Source organism: Elgaria multicarinata, chromosome 15 (genome assembly GCF_023053635.1).
Source record: "Elgaria multicarinata webbii isolate HBS135686 ecotype San Diego chromosome 15, rElgMul1.1.pri, whole genome shotgun sequence".
In the NCBI taxonomy this organism is placed as follows: domain Eukaryota; kingdom Metazoa; phylum Chordata; class Lepidosauria; order Squamata; family Anguidae; genus Elgaria; species Elgaria multicarinata.
Genome location: NC_086185.1, coordinates 13084653 through 13102934, shown reverse-complemented (window position 1 = coordinate 13102934; position 18282 = coordinate 13084653). Strand labels below are relative to the sequence as shown.

The 18282-nt window shown below is 45.2% G+C and overlaps 1 protein-coding gene across 1 annotated transcript in view; it reads right to left on the bottom strand.

Moving 5' to 3' along the window:
* DACH2 (dachshund family transcription factor 2) overlaps positions 1 to 18282 on the bottom strand; it is a 397016-nt gene that overhangs the window by 157947 nt on the left and 220787 nt on the right. The gene's annotated exons all lie outside the window — the stretch shown is intronic.

The following is an 18282-nucleotide window of genomic DNA, read 5'->3' as shown; positions in this document are numbered from 1 at the left end:
ATCTAGGTCTTTTTGCTGCCTGAAGTAGTATCCTAACCACTACCAACACCATCTGCCCCACTGTAGGTCCACCTGTTTTGAAAGTTTTGCTGCAGTATTTGGACACCACTTTCTTCCTTTGTTTATCCTCCACCCCAATTTGTTTCATCCCTACTGCTAGGGAGGGCCAGCCTCAATTTCCCCCCCCCCAGGCTAGGGTGACCTTATGAAAAGGAGGACAGGGCTCCTGTATCTTTAACAGTTGTATTGAAAAGGAAATTTCAGCAGGTGTCATTTGTATAGATGGGGAACCTGGTGAAATTCCCTCTTCATCACCACAGTTAAAGCTGCCCTCTTTTAAGTCTGGTCACTCTAGTATAGCTCCTGCAGCTTTAACTATTGTGATGAAGAGGGAATTTCACCAGGTTCTCCATATATACAAATGACACCTGCTGAAATCCCCTTTTCTATGCAACTGTTAAAGATACAGGAGCCCAGTCCTCCTTTTCATAGGGTCACCCTACCCAAGGCAAATAACTGGAACACAACAGGGGCGGTACTTGACTAGGCCCAGGCGCTGGAAAACAAAATAAAACATGCCTTTCCATGGTAAACAGGAACACAGTTGGTCGGCGTGGGAGAGTACAACAGGCCCAGATTTATCGATTGATTCTTATCAAATCATGAGTCACTGACTACTTAGGGAACATAATTCTATAGTTACAAGCCTAGATGTTTGTGGAAGGGCTGGATAGAAGGCCAAGGGGAAAGCAAACAAACAAATAAACAAACAAGGATCATCTTTTCAGCCTATGCTAGGAAGAAGAGGCAACTGCAATTTAGGGTGAAATCCCAGGTGCGTTTAGGCAGAAGGAATTCCTACAATTCCCAACATGTCCAGCCAGCCATACTGGATGGGACATGGGGGGAGCTGCAGGACTTTTCTCTCTCTAAATAGGCTTAGGATTTCACCCCTGTTTATTTCTTTCTGTACCCACTTACTTGGGATGAAGCTCCACTGAGGTTCTGACTTAGCATCCATAGGACTGTGAGGTATATATCCTTTCTTTCCTCCAAGAAGTGCTCAAGAGAGCGTTATCCTCAGAACAACCCTGTGAGGTTGGTTAGGATTAAACATAGTGACAGTCCTAAGGTTACCCGGTAAGCTGAGGGCAGATTTGAACCTAGGTCCTAGTCAGACATACCACACTGGCTCTCTAGACTATTACTCTGGACCTATAGAGCTGATCCTCGCACTCTGGGAGGATCTCTTCTCGATCCTCCCAGAGTGCAGGACATGGAATAACGGGCTCAAGTTAAAGGAAGCCAGATTCCAGCTGGACAGCAGGAAAAACTTCCTGACTGTTAGAGCAGTACGACAATGGAATCAGTTGCCTGGTGAGGTTGTGGGCTCTCCCACACTAGAGGCCTTCAAGAGGCAGCTGGACAACCATCTGTCAGGGATGCTTTAAGGTGGATTCCTGCATTGAGCAGGGGGTTGGACTCAAAGGCCTTGTAGGCCCCTTCCAACTCTGCTATTCTATGATTCTATGATTCTATGAAGGGAGGACCTGGGACCTAGAACAACCTGGGCCCCATCTATAGGCCAGTGAAGGTGCAAATGCTTCAATCTTTGCTTTCCTCTACCCTCCTCGTTCCTGTTTCCTTTTGCATCATGTCTATTAGATTGTGAGCCGGGAAGGGAGGGAGGGTGGAACTGCCTTATCATTTAATACCTTATCTGTACAATATTTAAATTAGGAGTGTTCAACCTCTTTCAACCCAGAGGCCAAATTCAGTTTCGGAGAAGCTTTTGCAGGCTGCAGGCCAACAGACCTAGAAGGCACGAGGTTGGGGAAAGGCAGCCCTAAAAAAGAGAGGTAGCTGCCTCTGCATTGTTCAGCATCAGTTTTCCAAAACCTCTCAGTGACTTCGACATATCTTAGGGCTCATCTACACCAAGCAGGATATTCCACTATGAAAGCAGTATATAAAAGGCAGGAGCCACACGACTGCTTTATAGCAGTATTGCAGCGCACTGACAACTGTTGGGGCCCGTGGACACATGCCATATACCGCTTTCATACCACTTTCATAGTGCTATATCCTGCTTGGTGTAGATGAGTCAGGGGGCCCAACATTTGTCAGTGCACTTCAGTAACAGTATAAAGAAGTAGTGTGGCTCCTGCAAAGTACTTCAGTAGCGCTATAAAGCAGTAGTGTGGCTCCTGCCTTTTATATACTGCTTTCATAGTGGAATATCCTGCTTGGTGTAGATGACCCCATAGTCTTCATCTTGCCTGAAGGGTTAATGTGCTTTGGAAGAATGAAAATTTCACTTGCACATGAAGGATGTGGTCTTAAGGCTTGTGAGTGTTAGTTCACAATTTCCCTCCTTTTCTTTTAACCGTAAGGTTTTTTTGTTAATTGAATATTTTAGCCATTCTATAAAAAATAGTAATCACATTGGTGATTTGCTCCTCTTGCTGTCTTTTGCTTATTTTTACACTGTTGCATTCTAAATGGGTCACATTAACTGCCAATTTTACCTTTCTTCTATGTTCATCTTTTAATAACTGTTTTGCAGTTGAGAAACAGGACAGAAGTGTAAGGGTTATTGATTGATTGATTGATTGATTGATTGATTTGATTTGATTTGCACCCTGCCTTTCTACTGAGAAAAAGTGGCACTCGAGAATCAACAAAGACTCTCTTAAGGAGAGTCAGGGAAAGTGTTCACCTAGTAAGGAGGTTGAGCTGCCTAATGAATATACAAGATGTATGTATCAAGCGTATAAACAAAACCTTGGAGCAGGCCAGGAAAAAGAAAGAAAAAGAAGGAAAGAACATAATTTATTCATTATTTGAGTTCATTATTTTAAAGTATTCATTATTTCATAGTAACGCTACACAATACAAGACTGGAGAGAATAAAGTGCAATCATTCACTCTGTAAACACACTTTCAAGCTCCCTTTCACATCTGCTTTGCACCTGTGTGTGTAATTTTTAAAGGATAAGCTATATTGATGTTAAAGGGCCCTTAAAAAAAATGCTACCTGCACAGAGAAGTTGACTTTGCGGTAGACGGGGATGTTGACATGAGATTGTTTGGAAGGCCCAGGTGAACACATTTGAGCTTTCGGAAAGACAGAGTGGGGTTATGAATGGAATAGATAAATAAATAAGATTCCTTGGAATTGTGCGGTGGGCTGCATTATATGGTCCCAAGCAACCACAGACTTCACAAGGGGTTCTCGAGATAAATCAGGTATTGAGGAAAAAGCATGTTGTACTCTTCCATGCTTTTAAAATTCACCTGGAGAAGGTTGGCTAATAAAACACGGATAATGACATTTAACTGGTAACGTTTCCCACAACTGGTGTGCACACACGACTTCTATCCCTTATCTGTTGAAAATGTGGAATGCTGGAGTCTGCTGGTTTCAATGTCAGTGGGGTGGTGAATCCATTCCGGGTTTCAGCCAGAGCCAGTCAGAATTGTAAAAGAGCTGTCCAAGGTGTTGAAACTATTTTTGGGTTAGGGTTAAGCACCTTGGATAGATCCCTTAGAGTTCTGGCCGTGTAGCTATCAGGCATGTTGTGTGTGTGTGGGGGGGGGGAGAATATCCACTACCACAAAAACAATTCCCACCTCCAGTAGTGCCACGTAAGTTGAGTTGACTTCCACGGCACTGTGGCTGCCATACTTTCGTGATGGTGGCCACTTTCCCCCAGAATGTAGTGGCGGTCGAGTTGTCTTCCAGGGCATTATAAAAAAACCAAAGATGTCAGCCAATTGATGTCAGGCCTGCTAGGAACTCTCGTAAAAAGCGTAGCATTTCAAAAGGAGAGATATAGCTTACCATCCAAAGACCAGTAACATAAAGCTTAACTCCCTGCCTCTACCAAAATCAGTAAGAGTTTAAAGTTTTTAAGCCTGGGTGGATTGCACCCTTATTTTCTAAATATAACATTGCACAAAGTAATTTCATCATGTGGGTCTCCGATTGAAAACAGACACAAGATGCGCCTCTTGACTTATTCAACTTCAACGTTTATTTTCCCAAATAAAAGCGATTCTCCACGTTAAAAGCGATTCAACAGCAAATTGGGCCTAATGACTTGCCAAATTGTATTTCAATCAAAGCCATTGTTTAGGTTATAAGACGTCTTCTCAGCCAGGCCATTTGAAAGCAATTAGCAGTTGCTTTTAATCTATGTAATTTTTTTTTTAAAGTTGGAAAGTCAATTATTTAATTGAAAATTTATATGAGAGGTGGAGGGCGGGGGGAAATTACTCCCAGGTTCTGAGTCTTTTATTTCACAGAGCCGGTTCCAGAAACTTTTAATGGTGGACAGAACTGTTTGTAGTGGGGAAGTACAACTTTTATTAACAGTGACGTTAGGTGTTTCTACAAGAATAGATATGGGCAACTTAATTTCATGCACTTTTATCTGGTCACATTTAAACACCCCCCCCCCCCCCGCCCAGGTAAACACTGTGTGAGTTAATTGCTTCAACTTGCTTCCTTGGGTTGAAAAAAGATTAAATCAGAAACTATTCAACATCTAATGTCCAATGGGTTTGTGTAAAGTTTATGGGAATATTTAAGGGTGCGATCCTATGCCTTCTTAGACTGAAAAACGTCCTACACCTCATTCCCCCACACACATTTAATTTAAAAAAATAAATAATGGGTCCTGGGATTTCTTACTGATGATTGTAAAATTGTTCAGGGGTGTGCATGTGTATATAAATGTATACACTACATTATATAAATACATATATGTAGTGTATACATATATAAATGTATACACTACATAAATGTATACACTACAGTTGCTGGATGAGTCTGGTTCTCATAGGCCTTAGCTAGACCTAAGGTTTATCCTGGGATCGTCCCGGAGTCATCCCTGTTCATGTAAATGACACACAGAATATCCTGGGAGCAGGCAGGGATGACCCCGGGACGATCCCGGGATAAACCTTAGGTCTAGCCAAGGCCATAGTGGGCCGTTGTTCAAGGTAGAGCACTTACTTTGTCGCCTGGCGCCAACATTGTTATCTTTTCGGCGCCAGGTCAAGACTTTTCTCTTCTCCCAGGCATTTTTAACAGCATTTTAACAGCATTTAACAACGTTAAGTTTGTTTTTAATGGACCCCACAATTGTTGTTTTTAAATGGATACTGTTGTTTTTATACTGTTTTTTATGTGTGTGTGTGTGTGTGTGTGTTTTTAAATTGTATACTTTTAATGTTTACTATTTTTAAATGTTGTAAACCGCCCAGAGAGCTTCGGCTGTGGGGCGGTATATAAATGTAATTAAATAAATAAATAAATAAATACTTTGTATGCAGAACTGGATGGCCTTATGGGCCCCTTCCAACTCTACTATTCTATGATTCTATGATAGATATATAATGCATAGTATTGTGTTTTTAACTTTGTAAATCGCCCAGAGCGCTTTGGGTGGTCTAGAAATGTGATAAATGAAATGTAATTGAAATAAATGAAAAGGCAATCTTGACAACAGCAGAGTAATAGAGAAGTCCGCTATTGTGGGGGAAGGAAAGTGCAGGAAAACATTTGTGCAAAAACTGGCATCCCAGTGGGATATTTCAGACTGCCTTCAAGCTTCGTTTGTAAGAACAGGGATCTGCCTTTAGAACAGTGTATCCAAACTCAAATCACAAGGGAAACCACTGTGTATCTTTCTATCACTCAAGGGAAGTCCTACGTGTCACCTGCCCATGCTAGAATCCCGAGTCCTGGATGGTATATTGTCTAAGGATACCACATCTGTATGTGTACGAGGCTGGTTTCAGGGTTGAAGAGGTCCTCTGCAACACCCTGTCTGCTGTGTGCCCCCCCCCCGCGTCCCACAATCTCAGGGCACATCTACACCAAGCAGTATATTCCACTATGAAAGCGGTGTATAAAAGGCAGGAGCCACACTACTGTTTTATAGCAGTACTGAAGTGCACTGACAACTGTTGGGGCCCATTGAGACATACCATATACCGCTTTCATACCGCTATATCCTGCTTGGCGTGGCTCCTGCCTTTTATATACCGATTTCATAGTGCAATATCCTGCTTGGTGTAGATGAGCCCTCAGACACAGACTAATATTTGTGAACTGCCCAGAGAGCTTCAGCTATTGGGTGGTATAGAAATGCAATCAATAAATTTAAAAAAACCCAAGCTTGGTGGCCTTCGTGGACAGCAGAGAAGTGACCCTTTAACATTTTCCACAATGCCACACACTGTCTGCTGTAGCAATGCTTTTGGACATTGTGGGAAATTTAAAATGGCGGCTTCCTGGCCCCTGCCGCTTGGTGCAGGGGTGAGGGCAAGTGTCAGCACCAATGGGCCACGCAGAGGCACGGATCCCAGGCTGTTGCTGGATGAGTCTGGTTCTCATAGTGGGCCATTGCTCAAGGTAGAGCACCTACTTTGCATGCAGAAGGTCCCAGGTTCAATCCTTGTCCTCTCTAGACACGGCTGGGAGTAGGGATGTATGATTCTGATTGAGATTTACCCAGTTCACAACTTCCGGACTGAGCACAGACTCAGAAGCAAGCATTACATATAGTTTGCAATATGAATTTGCATAACCAAAAAAGGGAGGATTTGACAGAATGCATGCATTCGAAAATTCACCCCAAATATGCAAATCCTTCCAAAAAATGTGCACTTTCATGTTTTAGCCTATGGAGAAATGCACGTTTTAGGCTGGTCTTTACTTTTATTTCACATATTTTTCTACAATTACATTTGTGTAAAATTCTGGAAAGTTTTTTTTTTAAAAAAAATGTACATAAAAAAATGCAGACTTCCCCCCATTGATTGCAGGATGCGCTTATTGGGCGGGGGGCGGGGGGAATAGGTATGAAAATACACACCGATTTGCAAGCCAAAAACAAACCAAAAAACAAGATTCACGTTCTGATATGGGACTTGAGTTGGATTGAGCTTCGAGGTGGAATTTGGAAAGTTTTGCCGATGTCGAATTTTGCAGATTCGCAAATGCCTATCTGGGAAGGGGGGGAACCCAACCTGCCTTAAACTAGGGATGTACTTATTTTGTAAAATCCATTCCATCTGGATTTCATGAATTGCCAAGTGCCTTTTGTTCCCTTGTCCACTCATTGACAGAATTGGATTTTTTCTCCAATTTCCCGAATTTGTACAAATCCCCCCCCCCAAATGTGCAAATTCCCTCAACATGCACAAATCTCCCAAAACTTTGTACTTTTATGCTTTAGCCTATTGGGGGAAATGCACATTTTAGGCTGTTTTTTTTTTTTTAAAAAAAATAATTATGTATTTTTCTGCAACTACATTTACATTAAAATTCTGGAAAGATTTTTTAAAAAAAATGCTCTGCAAGTTCATGGAATCTCTGGAACTCAGGAAAGAGCCATCCCCTGTGGAATCCACAGGTCGGAATCATAGAAATCTGAACTCATTTGATTCCATTGTGGATTTCTCAGACATCCCTACCTTAAACCAAAGGAAGCCTCTGCCAGGCAGTATAGTGAATATTGAGCTAGGTGAACCAGTGGTGTACGGCAGCCTCCTGCGTGCAAAGATGTACATGTGAGCGAGCAATCTGCTCAGTTTGTAACCCACCAAGCCATCCTCTAGCCATGGATACTGGCCCACCAGAAGTGTGCTCAAACACATTGTCCATCGGGCTCAGATGGCAAAAACAGAGCAGCTATCCTCCAGGCCGCAATACACAACGACGCAGCTACGCTGAGCTTGGTAGGGTCATACACTGCAGGGAGAGACCCATAGTAGAGCCCTAGCTTCACATGCAAAAGGCCTGAGGTTCAATCCCCGGCAGGTAGAGGTAGGGCTGGAAAAACCCGGCCAGAAACCTTGGGGAGCCGCTGCTGCCAGTCAGTGTTGACAATACGGGAAGGACTAATGGTATGACTCAGTAAAAGGCAGCCTCCTACGCTTCTGCGTTGCTCCTAAATTATGCAAGCATAATCTGGTACAGCTACACAAATGGGATTACCTAAAATCCAAAGAGACAGGTGCAGCACCGGTGTAAGTCCATTGCTTTGGGCCAGGAAACTGGGCGGAATTCCTCCAGCCATTCTGGCACATCACTTGGAGTGCAATCCTTTACATGTCTACTCAGGAGTAAGCTCCATCGAGGCCTTAGCTAAACCTAAGGTTTATCCCGGGATCGTCCCAGGATCATCCCTGTGCATCTAAATGACACACAGGGGATCCCGGGAGCAGGCAGGGACGACCCCGGGATGACCCTGGGATAAATCTTAGGTCTAGCTAAGGCCTGAATTTAATGGGACTTACCCCCAGGTAAGTATGCATAAGAGGAGGCCTAATTGAGGTCTGAGGTGTTTGTAAAACAAAACAAAACAAACATTGGTTATTATCCTCCCCAAAACTAAAAGAAAACCCGTTAGAGGACCAGAAGGAGCTTTCTCCAGGAGATTCATGATGTAAACACACATTTAAAGCCATTGCAGGGAATAACAACAACACTTAACCCTTGTTAACATCTAAGCGGATAGGATAACGCCGCACACCACTTGCCTATACGACTGGTGTCAAAGTGATGCAATATGCAAAGTATCGTTTTAAATTATGATTAAGGCCTTCGAGGGGGCGCATGTTCGCACGAAAACCCACTTATCTTAAGTATTGCAATTTCTTTCATGGTCAAGGGCCGTAAGAGTGGGGGAGAGAAAGGTGGTAAGAGAGCGCAAAGCAGCCAAGCCTAATTGATAGATACCTGTGATAGGAAGGGAGGGGAAGGCTTTGGGGACATTAACGGCAGTCAGATGCTGATAGGGTTGAACAAAAGCAAGCCGGGACAAAAGAAACCCTCGCTGCATTTATCGAATGACTAGAAACGTACCGGTGACAGGAGGATTAAAAAACATTACTTACCACGGACTACTGATCTCTGTTTTGGACTGCTCTCCCAGCCTTATCACAAAGGCTCAGGGACAGGAGCAATAATCTCTATAACAATGGAGGGGGGGGAACCCACAACTCAGGCTTGTGATCAGCCACTTGCCCGGCATATCACAAGCCTGAGCTGTGCTACAGAAGTGTCACGAAGTATGTTCATTTGGAGCGACCGCTGATGTTCTAGAGCCAGGGCAGGAACTGTTTTTCTATCGAGGCCTCATTCCGTAAGGGATTTAATATGTTGGGGGCAGCAGCCGTTGGAGGGCAGGGCTTGAGGCTAAAGTGGGGAGGTGTTCAAGGGCTAACTGCTGATGGGCAATTTCAAGTGTCCTGATCTGATCCTGCTCATGGCTCTTTGGCCTTAGCTAGACGGGACTTTATCCCGGGGCGAACCTCGGGATTCCTGCATTGAGCAGGGGGTTGGACTTGATGGCCTTGTAGGCCCCTTCCAACTCTGCTATTCTATGATTCTATGATTCTATGATCGTCCCTGAGTGTCCACATGACGCATAGGGGATCCTGGGATCAAGAAGGAATGATCCCTCCCATGCCCCGGGATCTCGCCCTCCACTTTGGCCCCGGTTTTTCCACGGTCCCAGGCTGAGCCCGAGACCGCAGAACGTGTGGTCCATTGCTGCGGGTTGACCCGGCTCTGCGCTCATCGGGGGTAGGGTAGGGGGAGCGGGAATTTAAATTATTTTTTTAAAAAAAACGCTTACCTTTAGCACATGAGCGCTCGCGAGCTCCTTCCTCTTTAAAAAATAAAAAATGGCGGACGCAACACCTCTCCTGCTGAGGTAGTCGCATGTCACGTGCAGACAGAGGAGGGATCTCACGATAAACACATCACGGGATCTTCCCTCCTTCGTTGTGGGAAAAAAGGTAGGTCGAGCTGAGGCCTCAATCTTTCAACCAAACTTGGACTGGGCACCCATTCAAACAGAGAACAGGTAGCCCTCCTGAAGTTGTAACTCGAGTCAGACTTAGCTAATATGGGACTTGCAGTCCTCTTCTCCCTCTCCCTCTTTTTCACCTTCCTGAGGCATAATTAGGAAGGAAAAGGAAGGAAAGGAACCTCTCGTGCAAGCACTGAGTCATTACTGACTCTTGGAGGGAGGCCAGCTTTCGTTGATGTTTTCTTGGCAGACTTTGTAGCGGGGTGGTTTGCTGTTGCCTTCCCCGGCCGTTATTACCTTTCCTCCAGCTAACTGGGTACTCATTTTACCGACATCGGAAGGATGGAAGGCTGAGTCGACCCAAGCCGGCTGCCTGAAACCAGCTTCCACTGGGATCGAACTCAAGCCGTGGGGAGTTTCGGCTGCAGAAACTGCTGCTTTACTGCTCTGCGCCACATGAAAATAAAACAGTGCAGATCACACTCCCCTTATGCAACTCTACGGTGTGAACACACTTAGAATACTGTGTGCAGCTCTCGTCATTCCACCTAAAGAAGGGATATTGGAGAGTTGGAAAGGGGTCAGGAAAGGGATCAAGGGGCTGGAACGACTCCCCTTTAAGGGAAGATTACAACTTCGGTTTTAGAAATGATTATTGTAATTTCTCCTTCTGATGCTCAAAGGCTAACTGCTGATGGGCCACTTCAAGTCCCCTGATCTGACTCTGCTTATGGCTCTTTATCTTTCAACCAAACTTGGACTGGACGCCCATTCAAATAGACAACACGTGGTTCTCCAGATGTTGTTGGGCGGCAACTCTAAGCAAACTTGGTTAATAGGATTTGTGGTCCAGAAACATCTGGAGGGCCACACATACCTCATCCCTAACGTAGAGGATGCCTTCAAACACAGGTCTGTCCACTGTAAAGTAGGGCACATGGCCTGCTATTGTCAATGACATCTGGAGGAAGGCCTCAGACGTTGCACAGAGCATTTTTGGGGAGGCAAACTGACGGAAGCAGGCAAATGCATCATCCGCACCAAAAAACCCACAAAAGAGGGCAGTAGTTTGCATAAAATTTGCAAATGCTAATTAGATGATAGATACAAAGTTAGAAATAACTATTAAAAATTAAACAGGAGCACAGTAAATCTCATCATAGTGTAGAAGATAGTGATCGTGGGATCTGTGAGGCTGTTTGTTCAAACTAGTGTCGGAGTGCTAACTGTGGATGGGCAACATAGTCCTTCAAAAGAACTGCCCTCGGTAAAAGAGGACCCATAGCCAGTATACGTGGCCTCTGTTAAAGGTCAGCATCAACCAGGTAAGTTCATATGGGGGGGGAGCAGTTAAGAACACAAGGATGTAAGATCATAAAAAGAGTGATGCTGGATCAACCCAAAGGACTTCCGTTCACACAGTGGTCAACCAGCTGTCATCCAGGGGCCCACAAGCTGGAGCGTGTTCAGAGGAGGGCAACCAGGATGATCAGGGGTCTGGAAACAAAGCCCTATGAAGAGAGACTGACAGAACTGGGCATGTTTAGCCTTGAGAAGAGAAGATTGAGGGGAGACATGAGAGCACTCTTCAAATACTTGAAAGGTTGTCACACAGAGGAGGGCCAGGATCTCTTCTCGATCCCCCCAGAGTGCAGGACACGGAATAACGGGCTCAAGTTACAGGAAGCCCAATTCTGGCTGGGCATCAGGAAAAACTTCCTGACTGTTAGAGCAGTACGACAATGGAACCAGTTACCTAGGGATGTTGTGGGCTCTCCCACACTAGAGGCATTCAAGAGGCAGCTGCAGGGATGCTTTAGGGTGGATTCCTGCATTGAGCAGGGGGTTGGAATTGATGGCCTTATAGGCCCCTTCCAACTCTACTATTCTATGATTCTATTATTCTAAGTGGGATACGGGTGCATTAGCACCCTCTCACCCATGTTCCCCGGCATATACACTTACTGCTTCTGGTACTGGAGTTAGCACGTAGCCATCAGTTTTTAAGCAAGCCTAGTTCTAGGACAGTGGTTCCCAAAGTGGGCGGTATTGCCCCCTTGGGGGCGGTGGGATTGCATAGGGGGGTGTTAAGAGGCAAAGGGACGGCAGGGGGGCGCTGACAGGGGGCACTAACAGGCAAAGGGATGGCAAGGGGGCGCTCGAGGGATCGAGCAGGAAAGAGCGGCAAATTCAGCTGCTCTCCTCACACTGCTCTGCTCAGGAAGGACTTTCTCACTCACACAGCCGCTCTCTCCTCCTATCTCAAGCCCACAGCGGCCCCACCAAAAGTAGGGGGTGGGGGAAGCACCCACAGGAGCCAGCAGAGCAGGAAACAGTGGCGAATTCAGCTGCTCTGCCCACTCTTCTCCTGCCTAGGAGGGCCAAGGGCTTCTTTCCTGCTGGAGCCACCACCGCCTGCTTGCACGCTCGCTCCCTCGGCCAGAGCTGCTCCCTCCTACAAGCTGCCCCGGCAGACCTCTCACGATAGTTGCTGCACAAGGCGGGAGCAGCAGCCATGTGGCGGAGAGGAAGGAGCATGTGGAGGACGGTGGGCGGCAGAGCAGCTGCCAAGAACAGCAGTCAGCCGGCAGGCTGAGTGGGTAGCAGGACTGCTTGTGCTGCTGCAAGGTATCACCAGGCTCCCTTCCCCTGTCAGGAGTTGCAGATTGGGGCCATCTCCCCTCTGAGCTGCTGCCTCCTGTCGTAATCAGCCCGGCAGCTATTGTGAGGCTTGGGGGGAGGGGGGGTTGGAGAGAGAGAGGGGGGCTTGGAGAGAGAGAGAGAGAGAGAGAGAGAGGGATGCTGTGTGTCTCTGTGTGTGCTCCCACTCCCAAAAAAATCTGGACTACAACAGGATTGGGAGAGAGAATTGCAATTCCCCAGGTCCTTCCTGGCTAAAGAAGATTCAGCAGCAACTTTTCCCAGAATGCCTGCTGAAACCATTCCTATCTACCCTTGCTTATTTCAGGGTGTCCAACCCCCTTTTTTCAAGCATTCTTTTGGTAAACATGGTATGTGTGTATCTTGTGTCACCATAAAAACAGAGCTGCAACACAATCCTAAGTATGTCTACTCAGAAGTAAGTCCTACTGAGATCAATAGAACTTACTCTGAGGTAAATGTGCATAGGATTCAGCCTGAAAACGAAGAGAGGGTGAAGAAAAGACAGGAGAAAATGAATTGTAGAAATAGAATAGCAAGGTAACTGTGGGATATTTAACCATATTTAAAGACAATTAGTACAGTAAAATTAGTGCCCCTCTACTTCAATCCCAGCCAGGTTTTCCATAGGAAAACTCTGTACCAGGTGGCAGATAATTATTTTAAAATTTTAATTAAAATACACTATCCTTTCTTATAACAAAATGGTGCTTACTCCTAAGTAAGTGTGTTCCACCGAAGAAGGAAATCCTATTTGATTCCTGTATTCATGCTAGTGTGACATGATAAGTTAAAGGCACAATTTTATGCATGTTTAGACAGAAAAAAGTCCTTCAACTCCTAGAATCCCCTCTAAATGGGAAGCACCTGCCCCAGGCTTGCCAAGGAGGGAGGGAAAAGAGAGCGAACGCCTCTGTTTTCAGCCAGCATGGCAGGGCACACCAATTGGATTTGGAATAAAGTATTCAATTAATTGTTACTGTTTTGAATTTTATTGTTATTATCTTCCTTGGTGGGTCATTGAAAACCACTATTCTGAATAATGATTTTTATAGTGTAGGGTAGGGGGGCGCTGGGCATGAGTTTGTGGAACCAAGGGGGCGGTGACCTGAAAAAGTTTGGGAACCACTGTTCTAGGACATTAAGAACCAGGTTGCCCGATTCTTTTTGCTTATAGTTCATTCCCTCTTGCTTAGTTTACAGATGCTAAATAGCAGAAATATCAAAGGAGATGCAAGATCATGCCATAAACAAAAATCAACACTGGGGGGGGGGGGGGGAAATGCAGTTAGAAGAGTGCATCTTCAATTGTAGATATTATGGAGCAATCCAATAATAATAATAATAATAATAATAATAATAATAATAATAATAATAATAATAATAATCTGCTGACTTTCATTGACAACATGGCCATAGGACAAGGGTAATTATTGCCAGCACCAGAAGCAGCTTGTGGTTTTATATTACATTGAGGTAAATTACACTGGAATTAGAGTGGATTACTTTTATCAAATAGGGAATAAGCTGTTAATTAACTCCCTGCTGTAGCAATCTCTTTCAGAGCTTGCAACTGTTATTAGCTCTAGATTAAACTGTTGAATTAATTTCCCACTTACTTACTATTTCAAGAGGTTTTTTTTTTTTTTAATTTACCTGGCAGCAGCTTTAATGGGAAATTGTATTAGCAAGCATAAATTGTTTTCTTTTTCCCCTCTCCTTTTCCTTTCGGTTTGGGAGGGTAAAACAGTTTGCGATAATGTTTATGAAGTCGTTTTGTTTGAGTGTGTGTGTGTGTGTGTGTGTGTGTGTGTGTGTGTGTGTGTGTATTTGTGGTTTTAATTAGCACATGGTTGTCAGAGTATTAGGTCTGAGATTACATTATGGCTTTCAGAGAAAACTAATACACAGGTAATCCTCACATTTAGAATGGTTTGCAAATAGAAAAGTGATGGCAGTGAAGCATTGGCTTGCGCTGGGTGTGGGCTATATTGGGATGGGTTCTCTTTTTTTGGTAGAAATAGAGATTTCAGTCTCTCATTTAAATTTAAAGTAGACCTAAGGTGCCTGAAATCTAAAGATCTGTTTAAGGGCATGTCTAAACCAGCCCTATATCCCGGGATCATCCTGGGATCGTTCCTGTGCATCCAAATGACACACAGGAGATCCCAGGATCAGGCAGGAATGATCCTTCCATTTTCCTGGGATAACCTTTAGGTGTTGAAAGGGCCTAAGTGAAGTGCAGTATTCCAAGCCTGGGACCCCAATCTGTCCTCCCCGGGGTTCCAATCCAGCCTGCCTAGTGTTCCCAGATGGTCACGCCGCCTTTATTTTATTTTATTTGCAATATTTATATACTGCTCCCCATCCAAGGAGTTTGGAGTGGTGAACACATAGAACAAAAAACAAAGTAAAAACACATTAAAAAAATCAAACATTTAAAAGACACTAAGTGCAGATAGAACCGCGGCCGGTCATTCTGGGAAAGCTTCCTGGAACAACGTTTTCAGGAGGTGCTAGAAGGAATACAACATGGGCGCCTGCTTGCCTGCAAAGACAGGGAATTCCATAGGAAGGGGGGCACCACAATGAAGGCTCTTCTCCTGGTGGTCTCCAATCGGACCATAGATCGATGAGGAAGCACCAAGGGCATGCCCTCAGATGACTTCAGTGACAGGGCAGGTTGATAAGGGAAAAGGCGCTCTCTCGGGTATCCTGGTCCCAAGTTGTTTAGAGCTTTGTACACACGTACTAGAACCTTAAGTCTGGCCTGTGAGCAAATAGGCAGCCACTGAAGTTACCTCAGAAAGGAGTTGCATGTTGGAAGGGGGCGACTCCTGACAACAGTTGAGCTGCTGCTTTCTGCACAAGCTCCAGCTTCTGCCGCAGTTTTAAGGGCAGCCCCACATGGAGTGCATTGCAGTGACAGCAGCCCTCCAACCATTCCTCCACCCCAACTAGACTGCTGCCATTACGTGTGGAGAAATACACTGTCCCATTGCCAGTGTTGAATAGAGATGTGAAGGGGGAGGCATAGAAAAATGAGGGAGAAAACAAAACAAATTGAGGGGGGGGAATCCCCTCTAATTCTTCCACAATTCCCTCATTCTGGGGAGGGGCAAACAGGAACGAAGTCCCCAAACATTCCCCACTCCAGGTTTCCCCCCATTTTTTCTGGTCCCCCTCCCCACACACAAACACAGGCTTTCATATTTCTAGATTGATTGATTGATTGATTGATTGATTGATTGATTACACTTATATCCCGCCTTTTTTCCTCCAAGGAACCCAAGGTGGTGTACAGCCTCCTCGTCTCCATTTTATCCTCACAACAACAACCCTGTGAGGTAGGCTGGGCTGAGAGTCTGTGACTGGCCCAAAGTCACCCAGTGGGTTCCATGGCCAAGTGGGGACTAGAACCCGGATCTCCTGACTCTTAGTCCAACATCTTAGCCACTACATCACATTGGCTCTCTGAAGTAACTTCTGTTGTCAGTGGACTACCACGTACTTTCCCTCAGAGAACAAAATGTCTTGTGCCAGCCCCATACCTTAGCCTTCCTGAGCTAGGACAGAGTGCTGACAAGCACCTGGCATGGCCAAGGAAACAGCACGGGTCCTCCATCTTTGGCGGTCTTCAGCAGCCAAGACAAAAATGGTAGCCACTTTCCCCCACCACTTAGTTTACCTGCTTTAGGCATTGCACAGCTGATGTACTCTTGGTGTCTTGGCTCAGCAGCAGCCAAAGAAACCCTTGCCTTCCTTTCCCGTGGCAAATGGAGGCACCAAGTTTGCCTATCAGACCACCAGTCATCTTAGCTGAGTGGTGGGCAGGGAAGCTCACTGTCACCCTTTCTTGCTCTGGTTCTCCTCTATTCGGCCCTGGTTAGGCCTCATCTTGAGTATTGCGTCAAGTTCCGGGCACCACACTTCAAGAAGGACGCAGACAAGCTGGAGGGGGTTCAGAGGAGGGCAACGAAGATGATCAGGAATCTGGAAACAAAGCCCTATGAGGAGAGACTGACAGAACTGGGCATGTTTAGCCTGGATAAGAGAAGATTGAGGGGAGACATGATAACACTCCTCAAATACTTGAAAAGTTGGCACACAAAGGAGGGCCAGAATCTCTTCTCTGTCGCCCCAGATTGCAGGACACGGAATAATGGGCTCAATTTACAGGAAGCCAGATTCTGGCTGGACATCAGGAAAAACATCCTGACTGTTAGAGCGGTACAACAATGGAACCAAAGGCCTAGGGAGGTTGTGGGCTCTCCCACACTAGAGGCCTTCAAGATGCAACTGGACAGCCATCTGTCGGGGATGCTTTAAGGTGGATTCCTGCATTGAGCAGGGGATTGGACTCGATAGCTTTATAGGCCCCTTCCAACTCTACGATTCTATGGTTCTATGGAGCAGGAAAATGTGGCAGAGGGGCTCACTCGTTTCCCCCCAAGTTTCCCCCAATATCACCTGAGCAAGGTAGCCCAGACTTCCTCACAAACCTGGAGAATGGCAGAGATCAGCCAATGCTTTAGGGAAGGCAGTGGCATGGTACTGAGTCTCTGCAATTCCCAGAGGATTCTGGGCAGTAGTGCTGATATCCCGCCTACAGGTCCTGTTTTGACCATTGACCCTCGTGGCATAAAAAAGCAACAGGCAATCAATGTCTGGTTTTCTGGTTCAAGCCCTGTGGCGCTGGGTGTCTGTGGCTCCTTGCTTGTCAACTCTTCCAACAATTTGCTAGGAGCTGGGCATCTTTCATGAGCCTACTTAATAAATGAATTGCTGAGGCATACCCTGCAGGTGACAGAGATGGACAACCTTAATATAACTCCCAGAAAGGACCTCTTATAGCAGGGATTTAGTACTAGACGGTTACTTCTTTTCTTTTCTGTCAAATTTTGAAATATTTATTACAGGAATAATACCACTGGTTATCACCTCGTTACTGTCTTCTAAAATATTTAGATCCACGCCATGTTCATCTGTTTTGATTTCAGTGTTAAAACATTTCTTTTGGGGGGCTTTTTCAGTGTATTGCTTAGTTATTAATTGTAACACACTGAGTTCGATCCGGACTGAGTTGGATGTTCTTCATTCCCATTGTAATCAATGGGACTTCGTTGAGCCGCCTAGAATGCTGTTTTCTTGCAGAAAGGTGAGGTATGAAATGAATCACAATGAATGAATCACGCTGATTAGCATTATGCATTGATTTCAATGGGAGCCAAGTACAATGAAGTGATCAACTAACAAATGAAGAGATCAACTGTACTTTTCTGTACAAAAGTGCTATCTTGGATCTACTGGCCCTTCTTCTCACAAGTGTCAGGAATTGAACTACACTGGCTGCCAATTAGTTTCCGGGCGAAGTATAAAGTGTTGGTTATTACCTTTAAAGCCCTACATGGTTTGGGTCCAGGCTACCTGCGGGATCGCCTTCTCCCATACAATCCGCCCCGCACACTCAGGTCCTCTGGGAAGAATCTAATTCAGTCAGCAAAGACTCCACTGACAACCATAACCCAGAGGACCTTCTCTTCTGCTGCTCCCAGACTGTGGAATGGCCTGCCGGAGGAGACTCATCAGCTTGACAGTCTTTCAGCATTCAAGAAAGCTATCAAGACTGATCTCTTCTGGCAGGCTTATCCAGTAGAATTTTACGATACTTTAGTATGCTTTTAGGATGCTTTTAGGAAGTTTTTAACAGTGTATACTATGTTTTTAATCAGTATTTTATCTATTTTATGCTTGCTGTTGTTCCCTGCCTCAATCCAATCAGAGAGGT